Here is a 20,642-nt window from a genome sequence, read left to right as displayed (position 1 = left end):
TTCATGGCTACTGATAATATCAAAGAGAGGACGAAGATAGATATTAAACAGCACTGGTGATAAGGGGGATCCTTGGGGGACCCCACATGTCACCGTGCGTTTTTCTGACGTGAAGGATCCCAGTTTCACTGTTTGTGATCGGTTTCCTAGAAAAGAGGAGAACCATGGTAAGGCATCTTCTGAGACTCCGGCGACTTCTGTTAGTCGTCTCAGTAGCAATCCATGGTCTACTGTGTCAAAAGCAGCGCTTAGGTCCAGCAGAACCAGGAGAGATGATTCTCCTTCGTCTGCGGCCTCGAGCGCATCGTCCCATATTTTCAGTAAGGCCGTTTCTGTCCCGTGTCCGGGACGGAACCCGGATTGAAATGGATCGAGTAGGTTGTGGGTGTCCAGATGCTGTTGCAGCTGATTTACCACCACTTTCTCCATTATCTTGGACAGAGCATTTAGACTTGTTATGGGACGGCGGTGAGTTGGGTCCATAGGATCCAAATTAGGTTTTTTCAAGATCGGCAGGATTGTGCCCTCTTTCAGCAGGGAAGGCACTATGCCTTCCTTAAATGACTGATTTATAAGCTGCGTGATCGGAGGCGCCAGGATGTCGGCACATTCCTTCAGTAGCTTGGTGGGAATGATGTCATTCGGTGCTGTGCTGTCGCGCAGCAGGCCAATGAATTTTTTTGTTGTATCGATGGAGATGGGTTCCAAAGTGAACTTAGTTGATTGTAGAGGCGTTCGGTCGTTGTTTTGATTGAAGACGGGGCTGAGTGGAGTATTGTTTTGCCGAATACTTACCCGAATTTTCTCAATTTTGTCGATGAAGAAATCCGATAGTTCATTGCAGAACTCTTGGGTGTCTGAAGTGGGGACTTCTAGACATCCAGGATTCATGGTCTGGGTGACCATCCTGAAGAGTTCGCGAGGGCGATTCAGTGCGCTGTTAATCACCCTGGAGAAGTGAAGTTTTTTGGCTTTGAAAATTTCCTTGTGATAGCGCGTAGTTACTGCTTTGTAGATGTTGAGGTGGTCTTCTGACGGACTTATTTTCCAGGAGGCTTCCGCCCTTCTGCGCTCTTGCTTCAATAGCGACAGTTGGTTATTGAACCAGCTGGACTTATTTTCCCGGCTGCGAAGTTTGCGCTTTGGTGCTGCTAAGTCGGCTGACTGTAGCAGAGCTGCATTAATGGCATCCAAAGTATCTGAGGCTGCTAGCTGAGGAGGAATAGCCCCAATTCGGTTTCCCAGGGTAGATCTGAAGAGTTCCGAGTGGAGCTTCCTCTGAGATCTAGCCCAGTGTATTGTCACCGGCTTGGGTACTTTCATGACTAATGGAGTTCTGGGGATTATGAAGCTGATTGCATGGTGGTCTGTCCATGGCAAAGGTTCATTTCCCACAATATTAATTTTCAGATTTTGTCTGAAAATTAGGTCGAGTGTGTGACCTGAAGCATGCGTTGGTCCGCGTATAAGTTGTTGAAGTCCAAATCCTTCTAGGTGGTTGATGCAGGCATCCGCGATGGGATCCTGTGAGGAGTTAGCCCACAAATTGAAATCCCCGAGCAGCAAAAGATGATTACCGCTAAGGGTGTAGGTGGAAATGAACTCCGTTAATGCTGATATCAACTGCGATTTGGGCCCAGGGGGCCTATAGCAGAGGAGAATATGAACGGTCTCCTGAGAATGAGCTTGAAGTTGAAGCGTAAGGGTTTCCATGAAAGGAAGAGGATTTTGAAGGACCGGTTTAGTGATTGCAATATGCGACTTATGAATCACCGCCAGTCCTCCTCCCCTTTGCCCTATTCTATTTTCCGTTAAGATGCGATAGTTTGCTGGCACCAGTTCTCCGAGAATGGTGTTGCAATCGTCTGACAGCCAACTTTCCGTGATAAAGAGGCAGTCTAGATCGTATTGTAGTAAGAAATCATGGATTTCTGATCGGTGTTTAACTGCTGATCTAGTGTTAAGCAAAGCACATGATATGTGCTTGAGCTGTGTTGAATGATTGAAATATTTGATGATCGATCGATGATCGAACCTCAAAAGTTGATCTGATTTTAAGGTTATTGTGGTGGCGGCAGGCAATGTAGTAGCGAATTGTCTCAGACCCCAAATGGTTTCTGCAGAGTAACGCAACTTAACCATTGTTGCCAGTCACCAAGGGCTGGGGTGCGGGCGTAGGGTGAGAGAGGATTCGAGAATCCTAGCTCAAGGGAAAATGGGATTTTATTTTTTTTTGGTCCAGAGGAAGGCAAAAAACCCTGGGCAAGCTGGCCAATGTGCTGCGGCAGGGAAAAAATTCCTTCCTGATCCCTAAAGGCGATCGGCTCAAAACCCTGGATCAAAAGACTAACGGCTTGTGGAGGGGAAAAAAGGGGGGGGGGAAGCTGGGTGTCACTGCTGCTGGGTGTACCAAAATAATGGCTGCCAGGCAAAGCACAGGACCCGGGCTGGGGGGGGGGCTGTCAGCTTGGTAAAAATGCTATTTACCGATAAAGTTGCTGAGCAGGGGGCCTCTGGGGGTGTGGGGGTGAATATCCAGAGCAAACTGTGCTTAGGAATTAAGTGTAAGGAGAAAAAGAGCGGCGCGCCGGTAGGCCGCAGCTGAAGCCGCGGACTTTCCTAAGGTGCGGCGGCCGCGAGAAGGAGCGGGCCGGCGCGGGGGTGAAAGAACACCCAGAAACGCCGGAAATACACCCAGGGGGGGGTGATTTGGGACCACCACAAAGTGGGTGGCCGTGCGGGCGATAGATGCCGGCGAGAGGTAGTATGGAAAGCCGCAGTGTGGGGTCTGTGTGACGGCTGCCCTGATAAGGACGGCCGTCAGTGGATCCCCAGGATGTCAGGCCCTGAGAGGCAGGGTCTTACCTGCGGAAGAGAGGAGTCCTCGTGGAGAGCGAGATGCTGGTTCCAGGTTCCAGGGAGCTTGTTTCTTGGAGCGTCTAGCCTAGCAGCTGCCTAGCCTCTGACTGCCAGGTCTGGGTGGAAGCAGGCTCGTATGCGGAAGGTCCGAAGCGCCCTACTCCACCGCTGACACTGACTGACTGATCTGACTATTGGCGCTGATGAAGGGGGAGGAGCAGATCCAGGTCTGCTCCAGGTCTTTCCACCACATAATGCGTGTGTATGTGACTGTGAATATAGCAGTTGTTAGCAGCAGCACCACTCTCCCTACAAACATTCTGTTACCTGCTTACTCCATGTCTCCTCCAACACACACTGACAAAAGGCTACTGGTAACTCACACTTTTATAGGGAGTAGGCAGGAATATAAGAAAACCCCAATGACTGACTCTTCTAAGCTACTTGACCAAAGTTTAGAGGACAGGGAGTGCATTATTGGTAATTGGTTCTTAAAGACATAAGGAGCTGCATTGGTTCACCATTTGGTCGAACTACTAATGAAATGTTTGAGTTTAATTGTTTGGCATGATTGGTGCAAATCTCATCCCTAACTAGAAGGGGTGAGCTATACCAGTTGCAAAGATATTAATACCATCCATTTGATCTTCTTAAACCGGAGTTTCACCCACTTTTAGAACATTTTCCCTAAAGAAAAGTCAACCCCTCCACCACTCGTTTTTGGCTAACTATTTAAAAAAAATATCGAAATCACCTTTTCTGAAGTACTAAGTGTACTTCCATTCTAGACGGGCCGCGTGGCGCAGGATGTCATGTCCTTTTGAGTGATGAGAGCCCCCCCACTGTCTTCTAGGACCTGTGTGTATCCCAGAAGACAAGCTGGCCATTCACAATGCTCTGCAAGTCTCACACATGCGCAGTAGGGAAACTGCGAGTGATGCCGCAAGGCTCCACTGCCGGTTTCCCTTAGTTAGAATTGTGGCACCTGCACCCGATCCGGTGGATGGATCGGCCTTGGGGGTGCCTTAAAAAAAAAAAGGTTGATGACTAGAACTCCACTTTAAGTAGCAAAAACAGGAGGTTCTGCACTCTACAAACCATATAATGTATTTAATATTATAGTTGCATGCAGAATTTGCTGGAAACTTGCATTAGAATTTAAAAATTAAAGATTTGGTTTAAGTTGAGCATTTTGCAAACTAACATGCCTGTATTTTTAGAGCTGAAGTGACAACCCTGATTTACAATGCAGAACAATGATAATTGTGTTTTCTTTTGTCTAGTGATCTAAAAATATTAGCAGTAAACTTCATTACATTAAAATAGTACCACAAATGGGCTGTGACTGAGCAGCAAATGAAGTATGAACTGAAAGATGATCTTACGTACGTTAGATAGTACATGCAGAAATTAAGGGAACAAACGTCTGCTGTGGAAGGACGCATTAGCACCACTGAAAATGATATGACACCAATCCAGAAATATGTTAAATATCATACCCATCTCACAGCACAACATGCTGCCCGCTTGGATGACCTGGAGAATAGAATGCGTCACAACAATGTGTGTGCCATTGGTATTCCCGAGAAAGCTGAGAAAGCTAAAGGCAAGAATCCTGTGGCCTTCATCGAGCAATGGCTGCTATCAATTTTTGGAAAGGATGCTTTCTCGCCTATGTTCATTCTTGAGAGGGCACACAGGGTCCCAGCATGTCCCTTAACACTAGGCAATTACCCACGCCCTTTCTTGTTCAAACTACTGAATTATAAAGACACAGATGCTATTCTCTCTAAAGCTTAGCAGTTGAAAAACACCTTGTTTATTGATAACTTTAAGGTGTCCCTGTTTCTAGATTTTTCTGCTGAAACACTCTGCCAAGCTTCAAGATGTCAATAATCAGCTCTGTGGTCTAAACCTGCAATACGCTATGCTTTATCCTGCTTTTTTACGGTTAGTTGACAGAGGAGAAGTGCATTTATTTGGCAAACCTGTCTCTGCTATGCAATAGCTGAATAGGGAAGAACAGCTGCTTCGTGCAGAGATGTCTCAGCACCCTGCTGCAACCTGATGTGCTCATACAGAGACAGTTTTTCTTTTTTGCACATAGCCTGGTTTCATTATCTGTGCTCAGGCGGAATTACAATGATTTAGGCTGCCACTGCCCCCCCCTGGGAGGTCCTGTGTGGACTAATTACTTCTTTATTATACTGGTTGAAGACCCATTTGGTCCTATGTGAGTTCTTTCATTTGCACATGACATTGCACTGATAGGTTTACATGATCTATGTGACTTTTCAACTCAATTGGCGCCTGCTTCACCTGTATATGGCCCTGTCCCTGATATGGTCTCTGATCTGGTGGATAACATCTATACCTCCCATTTACTATACTAATTATATCAGGTCCTGGACTACTACGTAGTACAGAGAATATTATTTACCCATATCTACTGTATGACTACTACCCTAAGGGTACTATCTTGGAATGTCAGAGGACTTAATGATCTAGTTAAAAAACTGGCAGTATTTAGAACTATTAAAAGACTGGAAACTTTTGTTATATGCCTTCCGGAAACAAAGTTATCTCCCACACCCCAACCCTGTTTTTCTTTTGGTTGTTTAGCCCTCAATATCATGCTATTCATTCCTATTACTCCAGGGGAGTGAGTATTTTCATTTGTCAGGGAATCAGCTTCTCCTGTGACCATGCTCTTATTGACTCAGAACTACATTTTATTGTTATGTACTATTCATGGGGTAACATTATTAATAGAGGGAGTCTATATCTCCCCACCCTTTTCATCCGAGGTCCTCAAGGTTCTGGCGAGCTTTATGGCACAATTTCCAGCTATTCCTCTTTTAGTGGTAGGGGATTTCAACAACTAGTTGGATGTTCAGTCGGATAAATTACCAGCCCCCTCTCATATTTCATATTGGGGGTGGGAGCCTACCCCTTTTGCTTGCCTGCTTGAGAAACTCGAATTGACTGACGTGTGGAGGATACGTTACCCAGATGCCAAAACATTTTCATGTTACTTAGCTACCTATGGTGGTCTATCCAGGATAGACCGTGGTCTATCCAGGATAGACTTAGGCTCATGATGTTATGTTACCCTTAGTGGGTACTTCTACCTATGAGGGTAGACATATTTCTGATCATTCTCCGATATGGGTTGAGCTGTTGATGCAGATTCTTCCTAAACAATCTTATTGGAAGCTGAACCCCTTTTAGTTGTCCCTATTCCCTGAGCAGGATCCAATTCCAGCCAAGTTGGAGATCTTTTTTCGCCAGAATCTTGGTTCAGCAGATTGGGTACCATTTGGGACTCAGCTAAGGCCTATATGAGGTGACAGTATAATAAAATTGTCTCTCAAATTAAGACTGATACCAAAGCATGGGAAATTTTTATTCTTGAGGAGGCATGGAGGACAGAGAAGGCCTATATAGCCAAACTGGCGGATGATACTAAGTGGGTATGGTTAGCAGTACAATCTATGTTCAAACAACTGGCATTACAATTAGCTAAAAAATAAGCATTCTTTTCCACAGCAAAAATACTTTGAGGAAGGAGAAACTACAGGGCATATGTTGGCAATATTAGCACGTAACCAAATACTGTATCTTCTTCACATATTATGACTATTCAGGATGCTCAGGGTTCTCTATATTTTCAGACCAATGACATTCTTAAGGTATTTCGTAGCTTTTACACGGATGTGTAAGGTACAACCCTCTGAGTCGGAGATAGTTGATTTTCTTGATGGATGTACTTTGTCCTGTTTATTGGCCTTGTATGCTCAGAAACCGAATGCCCCATAACGGAGGAGGAATTGCTTCCGGCTTTGGTGCAATCCCATAATGGGAAATCTCCTCAGCAGACATGCAGCCTTCCATCCGAGGTCTATAAATGATATGCTGATAAATGGATACCTGTTCTATTGAAAGTGTATAATGATGCTTTTCAATCTGGGGCTTTACCCATGTCTATAAATTAAGCCATAATTATAGTGTTACTCAAAGCTGGGAAGGATGCTCTTTTACTCGAGGCCCATTTCTCTGATAACAAAGGATGTTAAGCTATTAGCCAGAGCTTTGGCGAGGGTTGTACACAAGTTAGTCCATAGGGACCAGTCAGGGTTTATTCCTATGAGGTCTATGGCTTTAAACCTAAGAAGGCTATTGCTGAACCTACAAATCACTGCAGATAATACTGGTAATAGGGCAATATTCTCACTTGACGCAGCTACAGTAAGGCTGGATTCAGGTATTTTATAGTGTATAGCATGAATAGGGAACTGTCAGAACCTTTTGTACTTCATAGGGACACTTGGCAGGGGTGTCCTCTTTCACCCCTGCTGTTTGCCCTTGCCCTGGCAGTGAGAATTTGGCAGTCCCCTAATATTGTTGATTTTTAATAGTGTGATTGGGTAGATGTCATCTCACTGATCATACCTTGTTGTACCTGGGGGACACTTGGGGGATCTCTACAGGAGGTCATGACTCTTATAGGGGCTTTTGGTGAGTTATTGGGCTTTTCCATGAATTGGAATAAGTCAGTTCTCATGGATCCCCTGTCTTCTCCCCTACCGGATTGTGCACAGCTGGTGCAGATAGTCTCCTCTTTTAGCTATTTGGGAATTCAAGTCACCCCAGATCCTTCAAAATATATTAAAACTAAACCTAATCCCCTCCTGGTAAATTTTGGTCTAAATGCACTACTTGATGCAAATTGCCACTGTCAGTAGTCAGAAGAGCTAATCTTATCAAAGTGGTCTGACCTCCACAGCTGTTGTATGTTGAATAGATTCCCAATTTAAGGAACTAATATGGCATAAACATGTGGCACGAATAAACTTATTGACCTTAAAATACAGTAAGGGCCAGGGTGGCTTATCTATTCCCCACTCTAGAATATATTATATTGCGTCCCAGTTGCAGCAGATAGTGGGATGGGGCCATGTAGATCCCTTAGACCCCATTAGTCATCTTCTCCTTCCTAGATGATCCAATAGTCCCCAGTTTTCCTTTCTGGAAGCAGGTTTTACACATCTTGACAAAAAGGCTACAACAATAGCCTTGCTTAGAACTATGTGGTCCTCGGTTAAAGCGATGTTGGGGATACAAGGATTTTCTCTCATACTCCACTTTGACTTAATCCTAATTATAGAGAAGTTCTGTAACTCGAAGAGTTGCAGGCATGGGAAGGAGCAGAGATTATATATACTGTACATATATATCAAGTATATGTTGGGGCAATTCTTAAAGCCTTTTCTGATTTACATTTAGAATTTGCTCTCCCCAAACTCAATTTTACCAATATTTGCAGTTGAGACATGCTCTTCATTCCCAGTCTCGTTTCTCCAAGTTGTTTCTAACTGACATTCAAGATGTTATCCAGGTAAAAGACAAAAAAGGCATGATTTCTGGAAGCTACTCTATTCTTCTCTCTGCATTACAGGATGCCTCAGCCTTACCGTGCAGGCAGGAGTGAGAAAAGGAACTGGGTGAAATAGATGGTGAAAAATGGGAGCGTTGCTTATCTTCTGCCCTGTTGGTGTCATTATCGGCTTCACACAAACTCTCTCATCTTTTTTTTACTACATAGTGTGTACCGAACCCAAGTTCACATAAATTGGGGCGTAGAGATACGCCTATCTGTCCAAAAAGCGTATGAGATCATGGTGACCTTGTGCATATGCTCTGGAGATGCTCCAAGCTTACCCGCTATTGGAACAAGGTTATTGACATTATATCACAGGTGTATATGTTTAAACTCCCGAGAGATCCTGTTGTCTGTCTGATGGGTGCCCTTGAGGAGGAATTTCTTAATTCCCATGCACATACAGCAATCCTACATTTATTATATATAGCCCACAAACTCATTGCGTGGTATTCAATTGCTCCTGAGGTGCCCACAAGGGGACAGTGGATAGAACAAGTGAACAATATGCTCATTCACTAGAAATTTATGTGAAAACCCTGGCTAGATGTTTCAGGCCTAGCGCTGCACCAGTTGGTGAGGGACAGAATTCTTCAGGGGTAATCCCATCCAGGGTTCTGTTGGCAAATGGGTTTGGTTGGTTCAGAGGACAATAGTCTTTTTCTGGTCATAATGGAGGTCACGTGTGGTTTTCAGTTTTTTTTCTGTTTTTATTTTTTATTTTAGTATTTCTATTGCCCTAGGTGCCCCTGGAAGAAGTCATTGTTGTGACGAAACGGCGTAGGGAGGAGCGACGTGCTGACGTCACCACGATTCGTACCACGCTGTCTACCCGGAAGGACGAGCGGACGGTAGAGCCGGCCGGCTATTATCGATACACACACTTTTTAAACTGCATACATGTGAGTGCACTACTTTTTATCATTAAAACCTTTCAAAACGGTATCACGCTACATTAGTGTTTTTCTCCTCTGGGTCATACTTATGGAGAGAGATGAGTCTGATGTAGAAGACTGGTGAGATTGGAGAGAGATTGACAGCATTTCCCGGATCCCTTTAAGTGGCTTATATGTTTATATGCCTGACTAACTTCTTGCTTTGGTAAGCAGTTAGAATATAAGTGGTGGAGGATTCTGTCATCTGCTATACAGATTCACAAAATCATCTGGATATCTAATTTCACCCATTCGGAGAACTTTCTGTCACATTTGTGAACTTTCTATGATACATCCTTCTCATGGACTTTTGCACATCATTTTTCACTTATTTTTTCATATTGCACTGGTGTTTTGTGTGCATCACATACAGCATAATTGACATTTATGCTGATTCATGTTACAGCGCAGCTTTACCTTTTCCATTTCTATTGCAAGTCCCAGAGTTCTTTGACGTAACATGTACCTTTAACAAGATGAGTAGCATATGCTTTTAGTTAATGTGTACTCGTTCTTTGATTGAATATATATATCCAATCAAATAACAAGTACACATTAACTAAAATATATATATATATATATATATATATATATATATATATATATATATATATATATATATACATACATACACACACACACACACATCATTCTTCTTTTGGCTGATATTCAAGACTTTGGCAAATGTGTGTACATATATATATATATATATATATATATATATATATATATACTTTTTTCTTCTCTCCTTATTAATATATGTACTGCAATAATATACATTGCTGTATCCTAATTCTTTCTTCTGTTATGTCTTTATTGGTTTATTCAATAAAGGTGTTTCTGATTAAAAATAGTAACACAAAAATATATTGTTTGCAATGTGTTTAATAATTTAGAATATCAATATCAACACATGAATTACATATCATTACAATCAGCTTAAAATTATTTTTGTTTCACCCTAAGTACAGAAAAGACTCAAGTATTCAGCATTGTACTGTAGGTCTATAATTTACGATTCTGCTTATGAGAAGCTTAATGATAAGGCGTCAAATTATTTTGAACTTCAGTGGCTCTTTTGAGCAAATGGTTTTTGTAGTCCATTCTCTCACATGAACCCAGTTCTAAAGTGGACAACCTACTGTATAAACTTTGTCGTTAAAGCATTAGCAAAATTGATGAGTTTTCTATGGCTTGATAGTTGTTTATGAAGTGGATGGCTTGTTTTTTATCTTTTAGCTTTTCAAGGATGTATAGCAGCTCTTCATATGTTCCATATTCCATATTAAAGAGATGGTCAAATTCTAGAGAGATATTAGGGCCCCATTTTCTCGCTTCAGCATTGTGCATCAGTGGTTGCAAATTGCAGCGGTTTCTGTTTCTGTAGAGAGAAAAAATTATTTGTAAAAGAAGCCAGAAGGTGGACTACTTTTCTATACCTAATGATATCCACATGAATTTCTCATGATTTGTCAAGTAGGTCCTGATGTTGGAACGCACACAACATGCATTAACCTTAATGTTTCTTTTGAAATTGACAGATTTTGTGGTGTCTACCACTTTTAAAGAAAAGAAGGTCTTTATCATCAAGGTTGAAAGTTACACATTATTCTCAAGCAAAGCTATTATGCAAATCTTGCAGTATTTTTATGTGGCATTTCATGTGCTTTTTTGTTTAACATTAGTTTATTGTTTTTATTTGTCTTGCCTTCTTCGGGATGCACTGATCCTTTCTGTAATGTGTGCTTTGCAAATAATTTCTAAACATGTTTACATATATGTTTGGGGGCTGAGAGAAATATATAAGAGTATGTTACACAAAGGACAGTTATCATAATGCGGCCTACACCCTGAAGCTCTCAGTACCAATAAATGTAAAAAACAATATGCACTGCTAAAAAATATATATTGTAATAAGCAATACAAAAAAGGATGCAGTAGGCATGGCATATGTTTTGGGTAAAAAGATATACTTGTTTAGAAAACATATGCATTCTAAATAAAAGTAGCAGTCATGTTAGTATGCTTTAGAGAATGTTTTGCTGAATTCTATCGAAACAAATTAATATTATATTGATACATGGGCTTGTTTTTATTGTTACGGCATTGTCAATCTGTTTAGCTGATCTAAGTACAAATGTTAGTCAGATCCTGGACTTCCCAGAAACAGAGCCCCTACCAAAACCGATCCCAACATGTAATTTGGACAATGAAGAAGCACTAAGGACTTCCTTGGCACCCCTTTCCTTTTTAGCAGGTTTCCTGTAAGCAATATTGTCATGATTGGCTCAGGGTGCTCAACCTCCCTCTCCAAGTATTGCAGAAGATTACATGTAGCTCATATACCAAATATCATTTAGCAACCTACATTGAATTATGTTGATTTTACAACAGCCATGGATATGGGAATGCCATGAAGATCGATTAGATGATCTAAACCTTCATTACACTTTTATAAATAAAACTGTCTATAAACAAAGTCATGTATCACAGCAAATTTTACTTTCAGCTAATTTTCTCTCCTACCGCATGCTAATTGTGGCTAAATTGCACATGTAAAAAGCAAGCACATGATCATTTAAAAATGAGAGCTTCCTTGCTGATATTATTTACTGGTATTTATAACTTATATTTTATTCATTTATTTTTTTATTGGTTTAATCTTTTGGGTGGCACACATCACACTACTATTTCACAACTTTTTCGGTACAGTATATCAGAGTATTTTGTTTGTAAATAATGTATGCTCATTCAAAGTCATTACCTCACTAGGTATGAAAGCCAGGGTCAGAATAATAGCCTGGACCAAATGGCAGCTCACATCCTATATCACCCTAATATTTGAAGTATATACTGTAGGTTTATTCTTTTTGCAAATGTTTTAAGTAAAATATTTGTATTTTATGTGAGGGGTGGTGTGAAGAAGACAGGGAGTTAATGGTCTGTTCCACATTAAAAACCAAAAGCATAGCAACCCTAAGATTATTCTAAACCTTTAATCACGCTTTACCAAACCTTAACCACTTCAACCCTAGACCATATTGCTGGTCAAAGACCAGGCCACTTTTTGCGTTTCGGCACTGCATCGCTTTAACTGACAATTGCGCGGTCGTGCGACGTGGCTCCCAAACAAAATTGGCGTCTTTTTTCCCCCCACAAATAGAGCTTTCTTTTGGTGGTATTTTATCACCTCTGCGGTGTGAATAGAGTGACAATTTTGAAAAAAATGAATATTTTTGCTGTAATAAATATCCCCTAAAAATATATAAAAACATTTTGTTTCCTCAGTTTAGACCGATACGTATTCTTCTACACATTTTTTGTAAAAAAAATCGCAATAAGTGTTTATTGATTGGTTTGCGCAAAAGTTATAGCGTTTACAAAATAGGGGATAGTTTTATGTCATTTTTATTAATATTTTTTTTTTACTAATAATGGTGGCGATCAGCGAATTTTATCGGTTTCTTACTACATTATGGCAGACACTTTGGACACGTTTGACACATTTTTGGGACCATTGCCATTTTTATAGCGATCAGTGCTATAAAAATACATTGATTACTATAAAAATGCCACTGGCAGGGAAGGGGTTAACACTAGGGGGTGAGGAAGGGGTTAAGTATGTTCCCTGGGTGTGTCCTAACTGAAGGGGGGTGTGGACTGACTTGGGGAAATGACTGATCGCTGTTCATACATTGTATGAACAGACAATCAGGCTCTTCTCCCCCTGACAGGACCGGGAGCTGTGTGTTTACAACACACACAGCTCACGGTTCTCACTCTGTAACGAGCGATCGCGGGTGCCCAGCGGTGATCACGCCCACCGGGCACGCGCGTCAGCGGGCGATCGGGGGGCGTGCGTGCGTGCCTCCGGCGACGCGCTTGCGCCTCTATTGGCTGCTCGGCGAGATGACGTAGATATACGTGATCTCGCCCAGCAGAGCTGACCTGCCACCGTAAAACCCCACATCTCTGCTCCAGGCTGGAAAGCATGAGGTCGGGAAAAAAAATTCACCGATCTGATGCTTTCAGCGGAAATCTCTTTGCTCTTCATTCGGCAGTGGCCGATTCGTTCTCTGGGCCTCCGATGGCACTGGAGAGCCCGGAGAAGCACCGCCTGTAAGAATGATCAAGCGGCAGAACTGCCGCTATGATCATTCTTATGGTGCGCAGAATCGCCGCCTGAAAAAAAGGATATCTGAATGATGCCTGTAGCTGCAGACATCTTTCAGATATACCCCACTGAATTCCAGGACGTTATATGACATCCTACGGTATGGAAGTGGTTAAAAGATGTTAATAAATTAGTTTTACATTAATTATGGATTTCCAGGAGAAGAGCTGAAAGTAAATGACAGTTTTTTTTAAAATAAAAATAGAAAATCACAAATGTATTGCTGGTGCCTTTGTGCAATCAAAGTATAGAATTGAGGTACAGTTATTGATAATATTTTTCCCATGTCATCTGACATATCAAGTCAACCTCTTTAGATTTTAGAAGATTAAATACAATGCTTCATTAGTTGTTTCTCATAACCCCAAGATGTATAGATGCCACCCCAGATAGCAAGCATTTGTGCTGCAAGTTTGAAAATGACTTTCTAAGCCATTGCTAGACTTGCCAGGCTTCACAAGTGTGTTGTACAATTGCAGCAAGTCCGCATTGCATGACTCCAGATCAACATTCTATAAGTTTGCTGCAAGTTCTGGTTCAGTTATGTTGTACAATATTCATCCCACCACATGTGGTCACTGTGCCTGAATTTTCATGCTTTAAACTTTCCAAGCTCTTGCTGTAGACTCAACACTGTAAAGTTGCTCTTGCTAGAGACTTGCCATGCAAATTTGTTACAAATTGGAAAAGTGTCAACTAGAATTTGTGCTTCAAATACTCTGCAAGTGTACAACTTGCCAGTGAAAATTTGCAGCAAGTTACCAGACTTACAATTCAACACTGTCACAAATTTGTGGCAAGTTACCCTTGCTATCTGGGACTGTACTAAAGGTTCAGGATGTTGCAATTACTAGTAGATTAAAGCATGTTGACACATCTAAGGGCATCTTCAATGGCCTATGATGATACCAGGAGAAAATTATATCTAGAGTTTATGGTACATTAATAACATTAAGCAAGCTATACAGTACATATAATAATTAAAAAAAAAGGAATGTGGTATACATAAGGTATTTAACCACTTCCATACAGGGCACTTATACACCTTCCCGCCCAGACAACGTGATCAGCCGTGATTGGACACGGCTGATCACGTGGTAAAGAGTCTCCGTCGGAGACTCTTTACCTAGATCGGTGTTGCGGGGTGTCAGACTGACACTGACAGCTGACACTGACAGCTCCCCCGGGGGTGCGCAGCGGCTCAATATTCTGAGGACATCATATGACGTCCAGTCAGGATATTGGAACCACTTTGCCGACGTCAATCTGCAATTGGCGGGCGGCAAGTGGTTAACATCCGGAACAGATAATCTTTAAAACTCCCTTATGCCATAGGTCAAATGATTTGTGCAAATAAATATGAAATTAAACAAATAAAATAATGGCCCTTTACAGTGGAGAAAAGCCCTCATACATTGGTATAAGGTGGACAGAATTCTCAAAAAATCTGGTGCCAGAGGTTACTTACCTGAGAGGTGAGGGGAGAGGTTATAAGGGTAGTATGCCACTGACTTTGCCAAATGACATTGGTGTCGGAATTATGTAGGCATTATCAGGCATTGTCAGGCTGGAGATCAATCCGCACTGCACAACCCTGGATGAGAAAGGCCAATATTAGCTACACTGTACTTACACTTAGAGAGAACTTTACAAAATAAGATTTTTAAAAGACTTGTATAACATAAGAATGGAAACTTACAGAACTGTTAGCACATTCACTAGAGGGATGAACTTCATGTTTGGTGCTTCATCTGCTCCCCTGCAGTTGCCACTGACTGACACAGGGGAGCTGGATCTGCGGATCACATGGCCAGGTCAGTGCGGACTGAAAATAGGTAAGTATACACATTGTTTTACACAGATTAAGCAGCATAGGTAAGAGAAGGGTAAAGGGGGCATTTTTAAACATTTAAATGTTACTATGCCATACTGTTCTGTAACAATGAATTCAGTTTTAAGACATCCCCTTGCAAATTAGCCTTAAAAAGAGGCAGAAAATGTAACCCTACATGAAATCTCAATAAAAAATGTATTGAAAGTAAAAAAAAAAGGCAGAAAAATAACAACATAGGCTTCCATAGACTTCCATAGAGCTTGTTACTACGTTCAGGATTTGGGGAATTCCTGCTCTGTTTTCTGAATGTCCAGCTTGCTCATCCCCAATTCACTATCAAAAAAGTCTTGCAATGTTCATTTTCTGCCACAGGTTCTCTTTTGACTCTGTAATTATGAATTTCTTTGATGCTCCACCAGCTGCAGCAGTGCCGAGAAAAAAAAGAGAATTTTCATTTTTATTTTCTCTTGTTTACCATCTTTTAAAAATGCACACCAACAACATATCCTAAATAACTCACCTGCATCTCCTTTGATGCTCTTGGCCTTCTACTCATTTTTGGTATCTTGATCATTTATTAAACCAGCCATGATGTCCTGTTTAAAGGCCTTGCAATAAGAGTAATAAGATTAAATGTCATGATTATAGCTAAGCAGAGTTAAATTACTGATCTCCCTGCAGACAAAATTTGTGAATTGAAGTTGACTGAAGTGGAAACTCTTAATTTCAGTCATTGAGCTGCGTAGACAAACTTAGCATGAACAAATCTATCTATCTATCTATCTATCTATCTATCTATCTATCTATCTATCTATCTATCTATCTATCTATCTATCTATGTGTCTATTTTTATTTTTTTAGCTAGAAATGTTTTTTCCCTATTCATTATATGAGTTTCATTAGCGCCACATTTTTCCTCTCCTTACATTAGGAAATCATTTCTGGTCCATTGCCTGGCACACTGCTACTAAATATAAGGGAAATCAAACTGTACAAAATTGTGTTAATTCCAGACAGGTCTAGTGATGGCAGAAAGCCAACTTCAGTGACAGCTTTATTTCTGTGCTTCCTGATGGCTTGGCTGACAGGCAAGTTTGATTATGAGTATACTTTTTTGCTTGTACATGACTTTGGAATATTCCTTCAGTCATGTTGTAGAACAGGCCTTCACTTATGCCTGAAGTTGCTTAGATGTTGGAGCAAGAGTATATTAATTGCTGCTTTATTCTGGTTTTCAATACATATAAAATGTATCTTCATAAACACATACAAACACATTGATAACATCTGTGATTAAATGCTTCCCATTCTAAAAGGACCAAAGTAGGTGAACAGAAGGGTATTTGCGTATGCAGAGCTTTTGAAAATTTTATTTTTCACCACAAGTTTTTGGAAAATACAGGAAAGAAAATGAAAATATGCATACTTAGAATTACACCCAAAACACATTATTTTATTCCTGCAGAGTATGGTGATATCACATGTGTGAGAATTTTTCACAGGCTAGCCATATAGAGGGGCCCAAAATTCCCTTCAGGCACGTCAGGCAAAATCCCATTCACTGTGATTGGCCCTGGTACTATGTGATCTCTGTTACAAATCACAGAGATCACACAATCGTGGGACGTGTGGATTTTTGCTCCTGGAACTAGAGAGAGAGAGAGAAAGTGGCTAAACAAAATTAAGGTTCTCGATCAGGGTTTTCCTGACACCACCGGCTCTCTCACTCCTCTAAGACTTCCAGATTCCTTCAGTCCCCTGAACTCTCCTAGTCATCTCAGCTTTATCTCCCAGACTTGCTTAGTCATCTCAACTTTCGCAGCGCTATGGACAAGGAACCTCTCCAGAATGGAGTGCTGTCTCTGTCTCCTAATGGAAGCTCCAAACTATGTCCAAGTACTTCATTAAAAGGATTCTGTATTTACAGACTGCACTTACAGACTACTGGTCTCCTGCCAGACCTGGACACTTGGTTGGAGATTTTTTTCCCTACCGAAACCTTTTTCGAAATCCCCCAACTCGGAGAAGGATGAAAAACCACCTCTCTCCATTCAGAATCAATATTCTGGAGCCCTTCAATTTGCATATGGGAGAACCATGGGCCAGATTCACAAAAGAGATACGACGGCGTATCTCCTGATACGCCGTCGTATCTCTGTTTTAGGGGCTCTGTTTTAGGGGCTGTTTTAGGGGCTTCCTAACTATGCGACTGATTCATAGAATTCATAGTTTGCCCTAAGATCCGACAGGTGTAATTGAATTACACTGTCGGATCTTAGGATGCAATACCTCGGCCGCCGCTGGGGGGAGTTTGTGTCGTAAACCAGCGTCGGGTATGCAAATTAGTACTTACGGCGATCCACAATGGTTTTTCGCGTTCGTTACATCGCTGCTAGTCTAGTTTTCCATCGCAAAGTTAGTCATCGTTTTAGCTGCCCTAACTTTACACAGCCCATGTTAAAGTATGGCCGTCGTTCCCGCGTCAAAATTCCCCAAAAAAATTCTTGCGTAAGACGTCCGGGAATATGAAAGTACGCTACGCACGTCGCCGTTCGAAAAAAATGACGTCACTTCGCGCAAAGCACGGCGGGAAATTCAAAAGTGAGCATGCGCAGTAGGTACGGCGCGGGAGCACGCCTAATTTAAATGGCACACGCCCCTTGGAATTACGCGGGCTTACGCCGGAGGCCGCCAGCGTATGTTTTCATTGCAAGTGCTTTGTGAATCAGGCACTTGCGATGAAAACTTGTACGGTGCCGCACTTCTACGTGAATCTGGCCCCAAGTGTCCTATATATTTCCCTTATCACAATGGCAGAGTCTCACACTGTCACAGTACAAATAAACAAAATTGTTGCATATCCACCCTGACTAGTGTTACAATTTCTGAAGATGGAAAATCAAACATTTATTACCATGCAAACACACGTATTTTGTGTACACTCAATGCTAGGACATTGTGCCATGATAAATGGAATGGAATAGCCGTGACTGTTTGGATTACATCCAGTTGTCACCATTTTGCTATAATGACAGACAGGTAACTACCGTTTTCAAAAAGTGATCAATGATGGCAGCTTACATATTTATTTTTGCAAAGGTTTCCATTAAACACGTTTGGTGAGTATTATGCAATTCCTTTACTGGGGTTATTCAACATTTCCAGTAGGAAACAATGGATTGGATACATTTAACATGGAAAAAACAAATAATGGATACAAATCAAAAACATTATTTTAATATCTCTAATTTAAAGTACAGTACACAGCTAAGGAGTTAAAGGTTAAAAAAATCGAAATTAATTGTATTTATTTTTCATTAAAATATTTTAACCACTTTAGCCCCGGGCCTGTTTTTCAGAGTCGGTGTTTACGAGACAAAACCATTTTTTTTTGCTAGAAAATTACTTAAAACCCCCAAACATTATATATATTTTTTTTCTAACACCCTAGAGAATAAAATGGAAGTCATTGCAATAATTTTTGTCACACCGTATTTGCGCAGCGGTCTTACAAGCGCACTTTTTTTGGAAAAAATTCACTTTTTTAAATGAAAAAATAAGACAACAATAAATTTGGCCCAATTTTTTTATATATTGTGAAAGATAATGTTACGCCGAGTAAAATGATACCCAACATGTCACGCTTAAAAATTTCGCCCGCTCGTGGCATGGCGTCAAACTTTTACCCTTAAAAATCTTGATAGGCGACGTTTAAAAAATTCTACAGGTTGCATTTTTTGAGTTACAGAGTAGGCCTAGGGCTAAAATTAATGCTCTCGCTCTAACGATCGCGGCGATACCTCACTTGTGTGGTTTGAATACCGTTTTCATATGTCGGCGCTACTCGCGTATACGTTCGCTTCTACGCGCGAGCTCGTCGGGACGGGGCGCTTTAAAAAACATTTTTTTTGCTTTTCGCATTTATTTTTATTTATTTTACAATTTTTAACACTGAAAAAAAAAAAAAATTATCACTTTTATTCCTATTACAAGGAATGTAAACATCCCTTGTAATAGAAAAAAGCATGACAGGTCCTCTTAAATATGGGATCTGGGGTCAAAAAGACCTCAGATCTCATATTTAGGCTTAAATGCAAAAAAAAAAAAAAATTTGGAAATGTAATTTTTTCAAATGACAAAAAAAAAAATGTTTCTTTAAGACGCTGGGCGGGACTGACGTTTTGACGTCACTTCCGCCCAGCGGAGCTATGGGGACGGGCGAAGGAGATTTTTCCTTCAGTCTCGTCCCCGCTCAGCTGCCGGATGGTCGCGATCTCCTCCGCCGCTACCGACGGCTCCGGTAAGCGGCGGAGGGCACGGAACAGCGGCGGGAGGGGGGGGGCCCCTCTCCCGCCACCGATAACGGCGATCTCGCGGCGGATTCGCCGCGGAGACCGCCATTATCGTTAACACAGCCGCCCACAGAAGAGATGAATATCTCGATTGTGGCAGCAGCTGCTACCGTTACCGAGATATTCATCTCTAAAGTGATGATGTATAACGGCGGTGGGCGGTCGGCAAGTAGTTAAAGTCAAAAAGTAAAGATTTGAAAAATTATAGAGATCATCTAGAAATGTTATTGGCACGTATTGTGCATTTAACAGCATAGCTGCACATCTACAGTGTGATTCTAGGACATTGAAGCCTCTGACTTGTGACTAGTCTTTTTTCTGGCTATACGGCTACCAATTGAGTTCCTCTTTAACCTGTTCCCCTCTGAAGCAATGTTTTCATGTGTTATTCATTAAAACCTGCACTTTACTAGAAAATTACTCGCAAACCCCCTAGAGCTTTATATATTTTTATTTCTATGGGATAGAGCAGGCATATTGTGTCTGGCAATAAAAACTTGTGTGTCTTTGTTTCAGAAAACAAAAAAATTGTACAGATTTATAGTACAACTTTTAAACCTTTATTGTATAGGCCACAATATCTAAGGGAGAGTGCAAGCACATTGCATCAGGAAAAAAAAAACATTTACTTTAAATTGAAAATAGAAAAATTGCACCAACTGGAATCACACTATTTACATATTTTTGAGACTATTTCTTAGGGAACAAGCAGGAAGATTGCATCTGGAAAAAGATGATGTCTTCTTTTTAAATTGAAGACAAAAACATTTTGCACCACAGCTTTTAAGCTGGAGAGGGGTTTCTGAGGAAGAGGGCAAGAGGGCAGGCAATTCCATCCATACATTTTAAATTAGACTGCATTTTTGATACATTATAACAGTTATACAGAATTGCTTCCTATGATCCCACTCTATATATTTTTCTGAGAAAGACTATTAAAATTGTGTAGATTTACTGCACACAATCTCACCCAATTTCAGAGGCATAAAGCAGGAAGATTTCTGCAAAAAAATATAAAATTATACTTTAACATTCATGTAAAAGTCAT

The 20,642-nt window shown here is 41.1% G+C and overlaps 1 protein-coding gene and 1 long non-coding RNA gene across 2 annotated transcripts in view; both read right to left on the bottom strand.

The window, feature by feature from the left end:
* LOC120941686 (contactin-associated protein-like 4) overlaps positions 1-20,642 on the bottom strand; it is a 466,073-nt gene that overhangs the window by 236,372 nt on the left and 209,059 nt on the right. The window lies entirely within an intron of this gene.
* Positions 10,102-16,009, bottom strand: LOC120941692. Its single transcript, XR_005749574.1, has 3 exons — positions 15,108-16,009; positions 14,877-15,002; positions 10,102-10,615 (listed from the first exon to the last, which is right to left on the bottom strand). It is a non-coding gene; the product is annotated as an uncharacterized LOC120941692 (long non-coding RNA).

This window comes from Rana temporaria, chromosome 1 (genome assembly GCF_905171775.1).
Source record: "Rana temporaria chromosome 1, aRanTem1.1, whole genome shotgun sequence".
Taxonomy (NCBI): domain Eukaryota; kingdom Metazoa; phylum Chordata; class Amphibia; order Anura; family Ranidae; genus Rana; species Rana temporaria.
The sequence above is the reverse complement of the archived record's forward strand: the minus strand, read 5'-3'. Positions and strand labels throughout refer to the sequence as shown.